This window comes from Pinus tabuliformis, chromosome 4_1 (genome assembly GCF_031772625.1).
Source record: "Pinus tabuliformis cultivar Carrire ecotype Pingquan chromosome 4_1, CPIR1, whole genome shotgun sequence".
In the NCBI taxonomy this organism is placed as follows: Eukaryota; Viridiplantae; Streptophyta; class Pinopsida; order Pinales; family Pinaceae; genus Pinus; species Pinus tabuliformis.
In genome coordinates, this window is record NC_142303.1 from 238,480,660 (window position 1) to 238,500,322 (window position 19,663).

Below are 19,663 nucleotides of genomic sequence, written 5' to 3' on the forward strand. Positions count from 1 at the left end.
GTGTCACACAGTAATGTGTAGCAAATAGACGATATGCAGCCCTATGATAGGTGAATGAGTCACCTTAGAGAATCAGTTGAAGCCTTCAACTGATCTCATGCCAATATCAAAAGTCAAAGTGATTGACTTCTATTGTAAATGTACTCTCTCTCTCACTTTCTCTGCTGAACTTTGAAGAACATAAAATAAGAATTGATCAAGGGTTTCCCCACATTGGGGTTTGTCCCTGGCTAGCACCACATCTTGTGTCCTCTTGTCTTCTGCAATTTATATTTATGTTCTATCTACAGTTTACTTTATGCTGATGTGATTCCTAATGTGGAAAAGAAATTGAAATAAATTTCTCTAGCATAGAACATACCTAAAATTAACATGGTATCAGAGCTGAGGTGAAGACAATGCCCAAGCAGGAGTGAAAGAGCAATCACCAAAGACAAAAGGATCAATGGGTTCCACATCTCTCTTCTAAGTTCACAAAGGGTGAAGTCGAAGCAGAACATATTATCAGAATGGCATAATGGAAGTTTCTAATGGCCCATCTAAAGATCACTTCATTGGGAAGTTCAGATCTAAGGGTGGAAGGAAAGGTGAATGCCTTGGTTGCAATAAGTTTGGCCATTATGCGAAGAAGTGTCTGAAGGTAATGTAGGTCATCAAGGAAATGGTCGACTCTTCAAAGAAAGCAAGGAACCCCGAATCACTTTTATGTACCTGATCGCAAGAAGAACCTGGTGTCCATCTCGGAAATGGAAGTCAAAGGTTTCAAGGTGGCACTCATCGATGGAAAGGTACATGTTTGGAAATAGAATTTTCAATGTTTTTGAGTTCAGGGTTGTATCAAATTGTAGGAAGTCCATTGGGGACGATGTCCATTGTCACGTAGCACCGAAGGTCTGTGAGTCAGATGGTGACAGGGATGCCTAAATTCAAAAGGAGCATGAGAGTACATGTCTGATATGTACCAAAGGAAAATCTTACAAGGGGGCCATTCCCCTCATGTAGCAGGTCCACAGGTCTGGAATAACCCAAGGGGTCTGAGATTGATAATTAGGAATCTCACATATGCAGGTGGAAGAAAGCCCTCTATGGCTTGACGCAAAACACCCCGGGCATAGTATGAGAGGATCGATAATTGTCTGATAAAGCTGAGATTCACTAGGAGTGAAACGGATCCAAACCATCTGAAGGTTGTGGATGATATACCTCTCATACCAGCACCTTATGAGGACAACCTACTTCTAACAGGTCTAGACCCTCTCATTTGCAGAAGTAAGAGGGTGTTGGATTCCAGATGTGGAATGGTGAACTGCAAGCTTGTGACTACCTCGAGGATCTTAACTTTCAGGAGTTATATGGTACTAATGTCGGACCAGATTTGGGAAATGCCTCTCAGTCTCATAAACTAATTCGCGTTGATGTTCTTGGTGAACTTCTGTCTAGACATATGTTTTGCAGTTAGCATGGTGAGCTCATATTTGGTTGAACCTCACTCGATTGGTGCCAAGAATATTCTAAGATGTCTTCGGGGCACAATCTCTCATGGATTGGGATACACTGTCGGAAATATGAAACTGCATGATTATTCAAATGCTGATTGGGCAGGCAGTGTGGAGGATCATTAGAGCACTTCTTAGTGTTGTTTCTCTTTGGATTCTGCTTCGATATCATGGATGAGTAGGAAGCAGAAGTCGGTTGTTGTAAGCATTGCTGAGACTAGATACATATCTACGAGTATGATCTCGTATGAAGCTGCTTAGTTGGGGAAGCTCTTCAAGTGAGCTGTTTATACCACTGTGATTCTCTATGACAACCAAGAGGTGGGATTCGATTATTGAGGAATCTCGTATTCGACGATTGCTCTAGCAGATAGACATTAGATACTACCCTATCTGGGATATGGTAAGTCTATGAGCAAGGAAGCTCCATCACCATGAGATGATGTACAGGTCGCTACACTTTATTTAAGCCCTGGGGGAAAGATCAAATCTGTGATTTTCCCGAAGGACTTGGAGTCGTCAAGAGACACTTGTACAAGGGTCCTGCATGTTGTATACATTGATCTCTGGGAGCTCTTGGGGATTGTGGTTCTTACTGGAGCAGCATATGACCATAGGGTGACTCATCCTCCCCTGGTGGTGTGCACTAGGACAGGATGATTCGCTCTCCTGTGGATAGGATGATTTTCTCTCCTATGGACAAGATGATTCGATCTCTTGTGGGACAAGATGATTCGCTCTCCTATAGACAGGATGACTCGCTCTCCTGTGAACAAGATGATTCGCTCTCTTGTGGGACAAGATGATTCGCTCTCTTGTGGGACAGGATGATTCGCTCTCCTGTGTAACAGGATGATTAATTCTCCTGTGAGGTCTGGATGATGTGTTCTCCATGACGATTATGTAGCAGGATGATTAATTCTCCTTTGATGTATGCATGATGTGTTCTCCATGATGATTGTGTAGCAGGATGATTAGTTCTCCTGTGAAGCTTGGATGATGTGTTCTCCATGACGATTGTGTAGCAGGATGATTAGTTCTCCTATGATGCCTGGATGATGTGTTCTCCATGGCGATTGTGTAGCGGGATGATTAGTTCTCCTATGAGGACAGGATTGATTAAGTTCTCCTGTCGAGGCATCCTACCCATGCAGTCTGGGACTCATGGGAAGTACCTCTCATCTGATCAATGAGCAGGGAAATGAGGATAAGGACCATAGTAGTACTGATGGACGCATCGTTGTATCTACCATACTCCCTATGCTAAGATGACCTTCATTGATCTGGGATCAATGATACTGGTCCGGGATCAATGATACTAGTCTGGGACTAGTGGTAGGAGTTGTACCCACTATGACACTGACTTCGGGTCTATTGAGGACTGGTCTGGGACCAATGGTACATACTCCGAGACTGACTTCAAGTCAGTAGAGTACTAGTCTGGGACCAGTGGTAGGAGTTGTACCTACTATGACACTAACTTTGGGTCGGTTGAGGACTGGTCTGGGACCAGTTGTACACACTCTGAGACTGACTTCGGGTTAGTGAAGAATGGTATGACACATTCTCGATCAATTCTTCTTCTTCTTGGTTCAGTAGAGCTAAGTTGAGTAGAGCAGAGCCAGCAGAGCTGAGCAGAGCCAGTAGAGCAGAGCAGAGCCAGTAGAGTTGAGCAGAGCAGAGCAGAGCTAGCAGTGCTGAGTAGAGTAGAGCAGAGCCAGTGGAGCAGAGCAGAGCCAGCATAGATGAGCAGAGTAGAGAAAAGCCAGCAGAGCTTAGTAGAGCTAGCAGAGCTGAGAAGAGCAGTGCAGGGCACTGATAGCAGAGATAGTACAGTTGGACATATGGATCAACAGATGGAGTTCTCCCTAGTTGAGAGAGAGTGCTAAAATTGGCAACTAGGGCCAAACTCCATGTGGGTCATATTATTTATGGTAGCTGATATTTTTATTGGATCCCTCTCATTGAGAGGTGTAGTCCATTGATCTAAAGATCATCCGATTTCGATAAGTATTTATGAAGTCATGAATTTATTTATGTTATGGACAAATTGTTAAGTCAGCTAGCAACTTATGTAGGCTCAAAAACCCAACAATCATGTCTATTCAACCTCTACATTTTAGTATAAATAGAAGAGGCCTTGAAGTCATTGAAAAGTTGGAACTGTCAGAAAATCTGGAAAAGCAAGAAAAGCCAGAACTGTCGGAAAAGCTGGAAAAGTTGGAACTGCTGGAAAAGCTAGAAACGCCAGAAAAGCCAGAAATATCGGAAAATCCAGGAAAGCTGAAAAAGCTAGAAAAGCCAGAAAAGCTGGAACTGTCAGAATTGCCGAAAATGCCAGAACTGCCGAAAAAGCCGGAAACACCGGAAAAGCTGGAAATACTGGAAAAACCATAAAAGCCAGAAAAGCCAGAAAATCCAGAAAAACCGAAAATGTTGGAACTGTCGGAACTGCCGGAAAAGCCAAAACTACCAGGAACTGCCGAAACAACCAGAGCATCTGTCTCCGAAGGAAGGCAGCATGATGTATAAGATCATGGGAAGCATAATAAGCAGCATGATGATATGAGCATGGGTAGCATAATGATGCATGATGATATGAGCATGGGTAGTATAATGATGAATGAGATCATGAGCATGGGCAGCTTGATGATGAATATGACCATGGAAGATGCAGCATGATGAACAACATGAATATGAGAGTAGCTCAGTCATCAAGGTTCAACACATGTGACAGTAGAACAAGGTGTCACATGGTAATGTGCTGCAAATAGAGGAGATGAAGCACTATAATAGGTGAACAAGTCACCTTATAGAATTAGTTGAAGCAATATGTCTTCAACTGATCTCATGTCGATATCAAAAGTCAAAGTGATTGACTTCTATTGTAAATGTACTATCTCTCTCACTTTCTCTGTTGAACTTTGAAGAGCATAAAAGAAGAATTGATCAAGGGTTTCCCCACATTGGGGTTTGTCCTTGGCTAGCGCCACATCTTGTCTCCTCTTGTCTTGGCTTGTCTTCTGTGATTTATATTTATGTTCTATCTGCAGTTTACTTTATGCTGATGTGATTGCTAATGTGAAAAGAAATTGAAATAAATTGCTCTAGCATAGAACATACCTAAAATTAACACTACCACTCACAATCATAAAGATGGAAGTGTTACTTCCCCTAGCCATCAACAACCTACAAGTTTGACACCACAACAATTGGAAGAAAAAGGAGCAAAAGGGCTTTGTTACAGTTGTGATAGAAAATACACTAAAGGTCATAAGTGTGCCAAGAAGAAATTATTTTACATAGATTGTGAAGAGGAGGAAGAAAAGGAACAAGAAATGTCAAAAGAAAAGGATATACACCAGGAACAAACCCCAGAAAAAGAAGAAATGAATCTGACCATATATTGTAATGCATTGGCTGGAATTACCACTCCTCAAACTATTAAGATAGTAGAGCATATCAAGAAGAAAAAGGTAATAGTGTTGATTGATTCGGGAAGTACCCATAATTTTATTCATTGTAAGATAGCCAAGGAATTAAATTGCTTCCTATATCCAACACCAGACTGTCAAGTGATGGTTGCAAGTGGAGGAACCACAAATTGCTCAGGAAAGTGCCTCAATATAAAGCTACCCATGGGAGAATATGTATTGAATAGCCCAATTCTTTCCATTCCAATGGTTGATGTTGTACTAGGAGTCCAATGGCTACAATCCTTGGGTACAATAGCTTTTAATTTTCAAGAACTTCTCATGAAATTCTCTTCAGAAGGAAAGGAAGTTGAATTAAGGGGTATCGCAGGGAAACCGAGAAAGATAATCAACTCTAACGGAATGACAAAGCTTCTAAAGAAAGAACAACGAGGCATAATTGCACAATTATGTTCACTAGAGGTTCCCACATCGAAATCATCCATTTCTCCAGATCTCCAAATAGTCTTGGACAACCATTCCAAGGTATTTGAGATTCCCAATGGCTTCCCACCTATTCATGATCATGATCATGCTATTAATTTAATTCCGAGAAGTGTTCCTCCAAACATCAAGCCTTACAGATATCCCTATGTCCAAAAGAGTGAAATTGAACGTATGGTTGCAGAAATGCTAGAAGTTGGTATAATTCAACCTAGTCAAAGTTCTTTCTCTGCTCCAGTAGTATTAGTTCACAAGAAGGATGGATCATGGTGCATGTGTCCAGATTATAGGGAGCTCAACAAGCTCACTATTAAAGATAAATTTTCCATTCCTGTCATTGATGAATTATTGGATGAATTTCATGGATCAATTTACTTCACCAAGTTGGATCTTCGTTCAGGATATCATCAAAGCATAATGAAGACTGAAGACATTCCAAAAACAACATTTAGAACTCATGAGGGTCATTATGAATTTTTGGTCATGCCTTTTGGCCTTACTAATGCACCTTCTACATTTCAAGGTTTGATGAATTCCATTTTCAAACCCTTCCTTAGAAAATTTGTGTTACCATTTTTTCATGATATACTAATCTACATCAAGTCTTGGAAGGATCATGTCCAACATCTTGACATTGTGCTCAAACTATTGGAGGAGAAACAATTATATGCAAAAATCTCCAAATGTTTCTTTGGAGTACAAGAGGTGGAATATCTGGGTCATATTGTATCTCACGAAGGTGTTAAGGTAGACCCTAGCAAAATTAAAACCATTAATGAATGGAAAATCCCCACATCCATAAAGCATCTACGAGTATTTCTCGAGTTGACAGGGTATTATCGCAAGTTTGTTAAGAATTATGGGAGAATATCAGCACCTCTAACAACATTATTGAAGAAAGATGCATTTTCATGGACTCCAGAAGCAATGAAGGCCTTTGAACATCTTAGCTACACCGGACTTCACAAAAACCTTTATTGTTGAAAGTGATGCCTTAGGAAATGGAATTGGTGCTGTTTTAATGCAAGAAGAAAGACCCATTGCTTTCGAAAGTCGTCCAATCAAAGGAAAGTATTTACACAAAGCTATTTATGAGAAGGAAATGTTGGCAATACTACATGCACTTAAGAAATGGCGATCCTACCTAATGGGAAGACACTTCAAGGTAAAAACAGATCATGATAGTCTTAAATACTTTTTAGAGCAAATATTATCTTCAGAAGAGCAACAAAAATGGGTCACAAAGATGTTGGGTTATGACTTTGAAATCATTTACAAAAAGGGAAGTAAAATGTTGTGGCAGATGCACTCTCAAGAAAGGATGAGGATGTGGAAGCATTTCTTTGAGCCATTTCTATTATCCAACCAAATTGGATAAACGAAGCAAGGGATGAATGGAAGAATGACGAGGAAGTGTGGGCACTCATTCAAAAGATATAACAAGATCCTAGTACATCTGATACATTTATCTGGAAAAATGATTCGTTATGGTACAAGGATCGGTTATACCTATGTAAGAATTCCCAACTCAAACAAAAGATTCTTAGGGAATTACACACCTCTCCCTTAGGAGGGCACTCAGGATTTCTAAAAACGTACCACAGGGTTAAGAAGGAATTTTTTTGGGATGGCCTTAAATCAGATTTTCAAAAGTTTATGGCAGAATGTTTGGTTTGCCAACAAAATAAAGTTGAAACAATTAAGACTCGAGGACTACTACAACCTTTATCCATTCCAAGCCAACTTTGGGAGGAGGTTTCAATGGATTTTATCATAGGTTTACCCAAGTCCAAAGGAAAGAGTGTTATCATGGTGGTAGTGGACAGACTTACCAAGTATGCACAACTTTGTGCATTATCTCATCCATTTAAAGCGAGTACAGTTTCTACTTCATTTATGGAAACAATTCAAAAGCTACATGGAAATCCCAAGATTATTGTAAGTGACAGAGATCCCATTTTCACTGGAAATTTCTGGACAGAATTATTTTCTTATCTTTGTACTCAGTTAGCTCATAGTTCATCTTATCATCCTCAATCTAATGGGCAAACTGAGATAGTAAACAAATGTTTGGAAGGATATCTTCATTTCTTTGTATCTAATAAATAGACACAATGGGTCAAATGGTTGCCTCTGGCTGAATGGTGGTATAACACTTCCTTCCATATTGCAACAAAAATAACCCCATTTATGGCACTTTATGGATATCATCCACCATCCATCACATCATATTTAAGAGAAAATTCAAGGTTCAAGTAGTGGAAGATCACATCGAGCATCAGCAAGAAGTTCTCCAACTCTTAAAGGATAACCTCACCTTGGCACAGAATAGAATGAAACAACAGGCAGATCAACATCGTAGCGAAATAAGTTTTGAGGTAGGTGATTGGGTATTCCTATGGCTACAAACATATAAACAAATGTCCCTCAGGCAAGCTAAGAAGGATAACAAATTATCACCAAAGTATTATGGTCTATACAAGGTGTTGCAAAAGATAGGTACTATGGCACACAAATTGGAGCTTCCTGCAGCTTCTCAAGTGCACCCAGTTTTCCATGTTTCATGCTTAAAGAAGGTTATAGGTGACAAGCTTCCATTTCATACAATATTGCCATAACTTTATGAGGAAGGAAAAATCATATTGGAATCTGAAGCAATCAAAGAAACAAGAACTAGACAGCTATGAAATCGATCAATTTTAGAGTATCTCATCAAGTGGAAGAACTTACCCATTGAATTTTCCACATGGGAGGATGAGAATTTTATACAGAAGCATCCAGAACTACTCGCGCGTTGAGGACAACACTTTTCTAAAGAAGAGGAGCATGTTAGGTTCCTATAATAGTAGTGATCCCCCCATTACTATTGTCGTTGTATCCCTTATTGTTATTATTGTGCCCCTATTGTCCCCATATTGTTATTATTGTGCCTTTATATTATTATTGTTAGGTCAACTTGGTAATATTGTGACCCTGTAGACTCGTATATATAGAAAGGAGGTTTTTTCATTTGAATAATCCAAGAATTGTTTATTTGTGTAATGTAAAGGAGGTTGCCCCCTCGAAGATGCTTATTCCTAAGGCATTGATATATCTTTTCTATCTTTTTGTGAGATGGTTTCATAACACAATATCTATTGTCATATATTTATCAAATCCTCATGAAGTGTTTGAAGTAGAATTTGTCGTGAATTTATTCACTAAGATTTTCATAAATTTATCACCCTTTTATGCCTTTATGCTCCATTACTTCGAAAAACCTTCAATATCATTACCCTAGTTATCTTAGACATATATTTCATCATTCCTCTATTTTCCCCTATTTCTCAAAAAGCTTCTTGTTTCACTTCATTTAATAGAAGGAATGGCATCAAAGGGGTATTTCTTGCTTTTGGTTTTAATTACTTCTTTGTTTATAGGATGGGGTTTAAAACACTTATTTTCTTCTTCTACTATTGATTTCAAATCCTTGGCCTTTTCCTTTTTGACTTATAGTTTTTGAAATATTTGAAACATTTATCTCCTCCTTAGGTTTCAAATCATTGTTCTCATTTTTTGGCTCAATTTTTTAACTTTTCCTTTTTTGACACATTGTTGCTTTGTTTTTTTGGTTTTGAAACGTCAGATATATTAAAACTAGGGTTCCCATCTTGTCACTATGTTTCGACAAGAAATTTTTTAAATTGAATTCTTACAAAAAATATCCTCCCATTTTTCACTTTTTCTATGTAAATAATCTTCAATTATGACTTTTACTAAGCCAAAATGATATTAAATTATTTTTCGATTCCTAAGGTTTCTTTGAATTCCTTTATCAATTTTCTATAGATTACTCAACAGATAAAATAGAAAATAGATCTTCTTGTTTGCCTAAAAGTGCGTCAATAACCTCATATGGTAAAAGAAAATAAGGCCATTCCTTCTTTCACAAGTTATTCTTTTGGAAGATGAACTTTATGAATCACCATTTCCTCTTCAACAATTTCCTTAGAATACCCTTTATATAGCTCATTGCTTGATCTTGGTTTTTAAACAATTATTTCAAATAGTATTCCTTTATTCTCTCATTATTAAACAACTTTCCCCCTATTTTTTAAAATTATGTAGCTCCAACTATACATATTTTGTCACTTGTAACCTTAAATCACCAACTTGTGCCCCAATTCCATTAAAGAAATTGTGAATTCTAACATGACTTTATCATTACCACCTATGAATTTATGGAAAAATGGAAAGCATCCTATATTCTCAAATATTTAGCCTGTCTTTGGATATTCCTGTAATACCTTGAAGTCATCTAGCTCATATCCATCATTGGACCCATCTTTGTGACCTAGAGTGCAAGAGGAGATACTTAGTCTTGTAATTTTATTCCTTTCCACAACTTATCGAAACAATTTATGAAGTCTTGAATTAGAATGGTGTTAAGAGGATAAGACATCTCTCGATTTACATGAATCCAATTTTTTATGTTGAAAACTATAACCTATGGAAGATGATAATGTAGGGTCATCACATGAGTTTAGGTGTTGATGTCTTCTCTACTGTGGTATCTAGATATGGTGTTCCTCATGTTCTTTCTTCAGATACTGATGACAAGAAGAATTTTCAAAACAATGCCAAAGCCATAAATGACATCATTGCAGCACTTAGTGACAATGAGTTGATACAAGTCATGCATTGCAAATCAGCTAGAGGAGTTTGGGACAAACTTGAAAATAACTATGAAGGTGATAAGAAGGTGAATAAAGTGAAACTCCAAACCTATAGGAACTGGGTTGAGAGCTTGAAAATGAAAGAATATGAAATTATTGAAGAATATTTTCGAAGATTTGAAACAGTGAATATCTGATCAAGAGCATTGATGCAAAATTTTAAGACAAAGTCATTATTCAAAAGATATTGAGGTATTTACTAGAAATATTCAACCCCAAGGTCTCTTCTATTGAGGAAATATTTGATTTGAGTACTCTCACTATGGAGCAATTTCTTGGAATTCTTACCACTTATGAGATGTGTATTGTAGAAGAGAAATTTGAATCTAGGGAAGCTACATTCAAGGCCTCTAAGAAGGTCAAGGGTATTACCAAAAATATCAAGAAGCTTCCAAATAAAATTAAGGAAGAAGAAGAGTACTCTAGTAGTGAATCTGATGAAGATTTTTCTAAGTGTTCCAATAATTTAAAGAGAGGTTCCAGAAAATATAAAGGCATGCTTCCTTTCAAGAGTTACAAATGTGGAGAAGTTGTGCACTTTGATGCAAAATGTCCACACACGAAAATCAAAAAGGAGGAAAAGAAGAAGGATATGAAGGGCAAGGATAAAACTCAGAAATTTCGAAAAGTTAAAGCTCAAAAGAGAAGTAGTTACTACTCCAAAGAATAAACTACTACTTCAGATGAAATTAGTGAGAAATATTCATTAGAAGAAGAAGAAGAGCACATTGAATGTGTTCTTATGGAATTTGTGTCCAAAGATGAATCAGATTCTAAGGATGGAGATATTGATTATGAAGGTGAGCTCATTAATGCACTTAATGAGATAAGAAAATCTAGAAACAAAAATAAGCTACTGAAAGAAGAAATACGCAAGCTACAGTAGAATAAACCTTCTTTGGTTAATAATTATTTGAAGACCCAGTTGGATGAGCTTAAGAAATTCAAGGAAAATTTGCTGCAAAAAATTATGGTTAAATGAAATAATCTAGCTGAGTTGGGTGAAGAAAATGAATATTTGAAGTAACATATTGGAGGAGCTCCCATTGCATGCACCCATGAAGAAGACATAATATGTTTAAAGAGAGAATTGGAAGAAGCAAAAATGAAGGATAATGTGCTCACCAATCAGCTAGAATAATCTAAAGAGAATTGTCACAAACTTGAGGAAGAAATTGTTGCATTAAGGGCCAATCTATCAAAAGAAAAAACTAAAGCATGCCTAAATTATAAATTTGTCAAGGGATATGAAACCTTACAAAATATCCTCAACATGGAAAGGTCACTGGATGACAAAATTGGTTTGGGGTTTAAGCCTCCTCTACAAAATGTTAAAGATCAACCAAGTACCAGTTATGCATATGATTTGAAAGGAAAAGAAAATCAAATAAAAATTGTTGAAACTAGCAAGAATGAGCAAAACAATGAAGCTGAAGTCAAATCATAAAATCAACAAGTGAAGAAAGCAAGATCCTAAAATTTCACTCCTCCATCATGGCAACAAAAGGTCTGTTATCCTACATTATTTTATGGTTATTGTTTTTCATGTAATATTTTTGGATACAAAGTAATAAATTGTAGGTTGAAGATGTTTCCTAGAAGATATGTTGATACGCCAAGAGTTGCTCAACGTCCAAATATTTTGCATGCAAATGGAAATAATTATTTTGCTCCCCTAATGAATGAGATCGAGTGTTTCATATGCAATAAATTTGGTCACAGAACTAGGGAATGCATATCTAGCCTTCCAAATTCCTTCATGTAGCACACTCAAGAGAAAGTAGGGCTTTTTTTAATCAGGAAGGTGTATTGGGTTCGTATTGGTAGGGGGTTAAATAATTTGATTTTTAGAGGTATTTTCCAATATGTAGTCAAACTAAAGGTATTTTTTAGTATTCCATGAGTGCATGTGATATGTTATAGGTTCATTGAATGAATCCCCGAGGCCTTATACTAGACATACTTTTAATTTTTTCTTTCCTTTCCATACTAAAACTATGTTGTAGGAATGTAGGCTTGAAGACATGCACCTCATGCTGTATGTTCTCCACTAATGTGCCCAAAAGAGATCTAACCAATTATCCTTTAGAATATCATTGACGCTAAGAATAAGCTTTTTTACTTGTTGAATGTTCCTTGTAATTAGATTTTTGTGAAGGATTTATCATGTACTAAATAATGTGTTGTACTTAATATCCACATAATCTTCTCTTAGTTCATCCATAAAAATGGATCATGAGAGACCGAGACATTTTTTTATATAAAAATCCATTGGTATGAAACAAATTGATTAGGTTCCAAATACAAGGCTACAATAGTTATTTTTTGTAAAGTTGTCACCTCTTGTGGATCAAATAATTGTTCCATCTAGAATATCCATGCCATAGGATCTTTACCATCAAATTCCCTCATATTAATCATGGGATTTAAGTAGTTCCTTGCTCCTGCATGGAACCTCTAAACTCAGAGATAAATATTATAAACCCTAAAAGAAACATGGCTGAGCATGGCCCATTTTCATTTTGAGACAATCTTTGTCACAAGGTGACGTTGGACCATGGTTGACCATGGTTGACCATGATAGATTTTCATATCAAGATAATCTTTTTCACAATGAGACGTTGGACCATGGTTGAGCATGGTTGATTTTCATATTGAGACAATCTTTGTCATAATGTGACGGTGGACGATGGCGGTCACAATGTGACAATATACCTTGAGACAATCTTTCATATAATGTGACCGTGATTATTGACCATGGTTGACCATGATTGATTTTCATATTTAAACAATCTCTCACACAATGCAATGTTAGACCATGGTTTACCATGGTTGATTTTCATATTGAGGCAATATTTGTCACAATGTGATGTCAAACCATGGACATCCATTGTTGTCACAATGTGACGTTGGACCAAGAGACAATCTTAAACCATATGAATATTAAACCTCACAATTAGTATTAAAACATATGAACCCCACCATTAATATTAAACCATACGAATATAAACCCTCTAAGGTTCATAAACCCAAGGGATTATTATTAAATACCTAAGGTATTTTAAACTTAAGGTTCTAATATTAAACCTGAAGATTAATATTATAAACAATGGGCTTAAAATTAAACACTAGGAATAAAAACCTATGATCAATATTAGAAACCCTAGGATCATTATTAGAAACCTTAGGATCATTATTATAAACCCAAGGATCATTATTATGATTAATATTTTAAACCTTATAAATAATATTATACCCTAGGAATATGAACCCTTAAGTTAATAAACCCAAGGAATTTATATTATAACCCCAAGGGATTTATACTAAAAAGCCAAGGAAATAATATTAAATTGAAGGGATTAATATTATAAACCCAAGTTACGTAAACCCTAAGATAAATATTATAAACCTATTGAGACAATATTTGTCACAATGTGACGGTGGCCCATTGTTAACCATGGTTGTCACAATGCAAAATTAGACCTTGAGAAAATATTTCTCACAATGTGACAATGGTTATTGACCATGGTTGACCATGATTCACCATGGTGGACCATGATTGATTTTCATATTTAGACGATCTTTCTTACAATTTGACGTTGGAGCATGGTCGACCATGGTTAACCATGGTTGATTTTCATATTGAGACAATATTTTCCACAATGTGATGTGAGACCATGGATGACCATCGTTGTCACAATGCGACATTGGACCAAGAGACAATCTTTGTCACAATGCGATCATGATTATTGACCATGGTTGATTTTCATATTGAGAAAATATTTGTCACAATGTGAAGTTGGACCATGGTTGTGCATGGTTGACCATGACTAACCATGGTTGATTTTCATATCAAGACAATCTTTGTCACAATGAGATGTTAGACCATGGTTGACCATGATCGACCATGGCTGACCATGGTCAATCATGGTTCCTCATGATTGACCATGGTTCATCATGATTGGCCATGGTTGAGAATTGATGACCATGGTTGACCATGGTTTATTTTCATATAGACAATATATGTCACAATGTCATGTTGGACCATGAATGACCATAATTGACCATGGTTGACCTTGATTGACCATGGTTGATGATGGTTGATTTTCATATTGATATCATCTTTGTCACAAACCCAAGGGATTTATGCTATAAACCCAAAGGATTTAAACCCTAAGAAAAATATTATAAACTCCAAAATTAACATTAAACCCTAATGATTGACCATGACTCACCAAAAATGGCTACGGTTGACCATGATTAATCATTGTTGATTTTAATATTGAAACAATCATTGTCACAATGTGACGTTGGACCATGGTTGAGTATGATTGAACATGATTGACAATGGTTGATTTTCATATTGAGATAGTATTTTCCACAAACCCAAGGGATCAATACTATAAACCCAAGGGATATAAACCGTACGATAAATATTATAATACCTAAAATAAACATTAAATTCTAACATTAATTTGATATACCTTAGGATTAATATTATAAACCAAATAGATTAATAAATCCAAGGATTAAACCCTATGATTAATGCTATAAACCCTTTTATTAATATTATAAACCCTAGGATTAATATTATAAACCTAATGGACAAATAAACCTTAAGATTAATATTATAAACCTTATGAATAATATTATACCCTAGGAATATGAACTCTTAGATTAATAGAGCCAAAAAATGATATTATAAATCCAAAAGATAACATTACCACAAGAAACTTATTTTCAACAAATTTGTATCGAGTGCAGCACGACGATCATGGAATTAGGCTGAGGTTTCGGCCAAGAGAGCCTGTATGAATAGACTTGAATCAAAGGCTTTAACGTAGATTATTTACAGTTGCATAACACTCGAAATAAATAATTCTACAGTTGAACTGATAAAGAATGCTACACTTGAAATTAAGAAACAATGGACGGAGATAATTCGAATGCTCGTCTTGTTGTTGCTGAATTCCGCTTGAATGCTGCCAAGTAGCTCTTAGTGACGAATACAATAGTGATGAATACAACAAGATATTGTCATTCTTGTTAATCTAAGGCTTCATCGAAGGGCATGTCTTCTATCCATGCATCACTAGAAATGAAATTAGCCACCGTGAACTTTTGAGCATCAGAAATATTCATGGTGTGATATCCATGCCATTGAACTCGCTCTGTAGTTCCTGTGCCAAGTCCCGAATTTATATATTTGTCGTAATAGAGCGTCGTCAAAGCAATGTGCCCCGACCATTGTAGCCAACCAGCAGGATCGATGACATCATCTATATATGATTCAATATAAACCCTACGAGAGTAGTTTCTCCATGGCCTTCCAAAGAATGTTTAGAAAGAGCTATTCACCTGAGCTAGATCAAGCGCAGCAGAGATGTTTCAGTTTTGAATAGAGATTCTAGTGTTTTGATTTGGATCATCTCTTCCTTGAGCCATAAAACAATTCTTTTGATTATCCATCGGTTTTCTAGCCAATAGATTGAAGTTTTGAAACACAGCTGCAGCATTGCCGAAGATAAATCAATTGTGCCATAAATGTCGCATTCCCTATAGAATTGTCGAAGAGAATGTCCGTAGAGAGTATCTTGGTAGCCTTTAAAGCTATAGCGGTAGAATGTTAATAGATCCAACCCAACTCGGAGGGCGGCAGCCTGATGCTTCTCTGGTCCCGCAGTGTTCTCGAACGTGATATCCCGAGCATTAAAGCCTTGCCCCACGACAACTGCGATCACAAATATTTCACGAATCAGTGTGACCCTAAAAGAAAAATTCTAGCCAAAGGGACTGTATAGTAACCGATGAAGACAGCGAAGTTGTAATAAATAGAGAAGAACCTTACGAAGCTAGACTAAGAATGTTCATAAGTTCCATGATACACAAATTCAAAAATTCTTAACTTTGAACAGATTATGGGAATATTTTAGAATTTGAGAATTTGAAGATTACGATAGGTTAATTGTTTGACCCCTAGTGTGATCATTAAATTCTGGGATATTCATCGAATTTGCAATCTACATATAAATACCCAACTTATCTAGCTTTAAGTGTTTAGACAATTTTTAGGAAATTATGATCTCTGAAAATATTCTGGAATATTGTTTGACCTTTCCAGATTCAATTGACCTTTCCAGACTATCAGATTCTAAGAATATCCCAGAATCTACAATCCACAATTGACCTCTCTAGACAGTCAGATTCTGAATTATTTTGGGAATCTGCCTTATAACATAAGTATGTCAGAGTGACTAATAAAAAATAGTCAGAAGAAAAAAAGAGCAAATGTAAGCAAGGATCTATTGGATTCATGAAGTATATAGATAACATATTTGTCAAAATTAGCAATACCTCAACCTCACACAAGGTCTTGATCGCGACAAAGGAAGAACTAAAAACATAATGAGAAAAACGAGCAAAACAACTTATCGACTGTTGCAGAGCAAAATGTTGTCCATCCATCCACAACGCTCCTATTTCAATGATCATAGTGGATTTTATGCCATCTGTTGGGAATTTTCTGGTAAATTCCAAAACAAAATGACTGAACAGAGAACAATGCTCTGTTTTGAACACAGGATCTTAACACAGCGGAAACTAAAAAAAATTGTTTTGCTGGAGAACAAAGTTTTCAACAACACACAGAAAACTTTGTATTCATTAAAAGACTGTTGTTACAAAAGGTTTTGTCTTCCTCTATCAGAGGGATTACAACAACACTACTGTGTAAAACTTTTCTTTACGTTGCTGCGTTTTGCACCGCTGTGCTCTTACTCTCATAAACTCACCACTAACTTCCTAACCTCTTGTTACATTGTTGTTCTAGGTATATATATGATCTATTAAAAAAATATCTCTGCTAGGTTATGCGTGGAGGTGTCATAATGGACCACCAACCACATTTACAATCTAACATGGTTCTCTGATACAAATCGACATTTTCTGGTGCTCTGCGGTCCTTCTGGGGTAGACGCAGTAAAAAGTAAATGAAACCCATAACCTTTCAATGCTTTTGGCTGCTCGAGGCTCGTCCCTCTTGTTCTCGGCCATTCTTCTTTAATGTTGTTGGAGAGCAGTTATGGCGCAAAGCCTTCTTTCTTCTTCAGGAACACAAAAATAGGTTAAAACATAAATGAGGCATGGCGGTGGTGAACACAAGCAAGAACAAATCTCAGTCGTCAGATCTACAGATGAATGGCAGGATCGCATCACAAAAGAAAACATTATCGAGGGATGAGGTGAGGTGAGAAGCGGCGATGTGCGATGTGCAATGATATCGTATCGCAGTATCGCAATTAGCGGATACAAAAGCGGAGGGCTTAATGCTCAATGGGTGAAAGTTGCGATATGCGATCTGCGATCGCATCGCAAGATCACAATCGCAAAAAAAAGGTCGTAACAAAAAAGCAACAGGGCATGCAGCGATTTGCGATATGCGATAAGATCGCATCGCAAAGGAAGAGAAAAACAGTTTGTTGTCGCTATTTAATTTTTGCTGTAGTTGAAATTATCATTTCAACACTCCCCTTTAATTTCAACTGCTGGGTTATCAGTCATGCACAGACATTTCCTCAAATACTCAAAACTTTTATGTTCCAGTGGCTTTGTCAGAATGTTTGCAACCTGTTCTTGAGTTCTGCAATGTTTTAAAATGATTTCTCCATTGTTTACCAATTCCCTGATGTAGTGAAACCTTGTGTCAATGTGTTTCGTTCTCTTATGAAACACAACATTCTTGGATAATGCAATAGCGGAGCTATTGTCACAAAAAATCACAGTTGCATTTGTTTGCTCTTGGTATAAGCTCCTTAGCATCCTTCTCATCCAAACTGCTTGACATGCTGCTACTGTAGCTGCCACATATTCTGCCTCTGCTGTAGACAACGCTACAATAGGCTGTTTTTTAGAAGCCCATGAAATGGCTCCTGAACCCATGTGAAAAACATAACCGGATGTGCTTTTCTGATCATCTACACTTCCAGCCCAATCACTATCAGTGTATCCAACTAAATCTGAACATTCTGAAGTAGTATATAAAATGCCAAATCTTATAGTACCTTTAACATACCTCAGAATTCTTTTTGCTGCCTGCCAATGTGTTTCTTTTGGCCTCTCCATGAATCTGGAAATTAAACTAACAGCATGCATAATATCTGGCCTAGTTGCAGTCAAATACATTAGGCTGCCAACTATGCTCTTGTACAAACTAGGATCAAAATCCTTGCTGCTGTCCTCTTTGCTGAGTTTTAATCCCGTCACTGTGGGAGTGATTGCTGCCTTACTGTCCTACATGTTGAATCTTTCCAATACTTCATTAACATATTTTTCTTGTGAAATAAAAATTCCATTTTCATTTTGATCTACTTCTATTCCTAAGAAGTATCTCAGCAAACCCATGTCAGTCATTTTAAATTCCACTTTCATGACTGCTTTGAAACTTTCAATGAGATATTCATCATTACCTGTGAAGATAACATCATCAACATATAACACAACAATTAGAATTTTACCATCCTTTTCTTTGATGTAGAGAGTGGGTTCTCCCTCACATTTTTCAAATCCATTTTCCAGTAGATAGGAATCTATCCTACTGTACCATGCTCTTGGTGCTTGCTTTAGCCCATAAAGATCTTTCTTCAATCTGCACACTTTGTGCTCTTGACCTTTTCTTACATAGCCTAGAGGTTGCTCAATGTAAACCTCTTCCATTAATACTCCATTTAGGAATGCTGACTTCATGTCCATTTGGTAAACTTTCCACTTGTTTTGTGCTGCTATGGACAGCATTGCTCTCACTGTTTCCATTCTAGCAACCAGTGCGAAAGTCTCCTCATAATCTCTCCCATACTGCTGCTTATATCCTTTGACAACCAGTCTTGCCTTGTGTCTTTCTATTTTGCCTTCAACATTGCTCTTGGTCTTGTAGACCCATTTAACTCCAATGACTTCTTTTGCCTTTGGTAGTTCAACTAAATCCCATGTCTTGTTTCTTTCTATGGCATTGATCTCCTCATCCATAGCTTCTATCCATTTCTTATCCTTAATTGCATCTTCGAAATGAATAGGGTCATCAACATGACAATATAAAGCAAACAAAGAATTCATACCTTCATCATAAATATCACTTAAATTTCTGAATTTCTTACCTCTTTCATTTGGTGTACAAGTGCTTGAAGAAGCACTTGAATTTCCTCCTTGTGGTGTGCTTGGAGAAGCACATTCATTTCTCCTCAAGGGTGTCCCTTGCTGTCCTTGTGTTGGCGCTGCTATTTGGGGATGTATTTCAGCCATCTCCTCATCATTTTCATCATGAGACAAACAGTTTTTAACATTCATTGTTTTCTCTATGCTTCCATCCCAAGCTTCCTCCTCAATGAATTGAACATCTCTGCTCACAAAAAACTTCTTGGTAGATGGGATATACAACCTGTAAGCTTTGGATTCCTCACTGTATCCAATGAAAATACATTTCTCCCCTTTGCTGTCCAACTTCTTCCTTAGCTGATCTGGAATGTGTGCATAAGCCACACAT

The 19,663-nt window shown here is 37.0% G+C and overlaps 1 pseudogene; it reads right to left on the reverse strand.

The window, feature by feature from the left end:
- Positions 1-19,663, reverse strand: part of LOC149175140 (pectinesterase 2-like) — a 45,825-nt pseudogene that overhangs the window by 21,533 nt on the left and 4,629 nt on the right.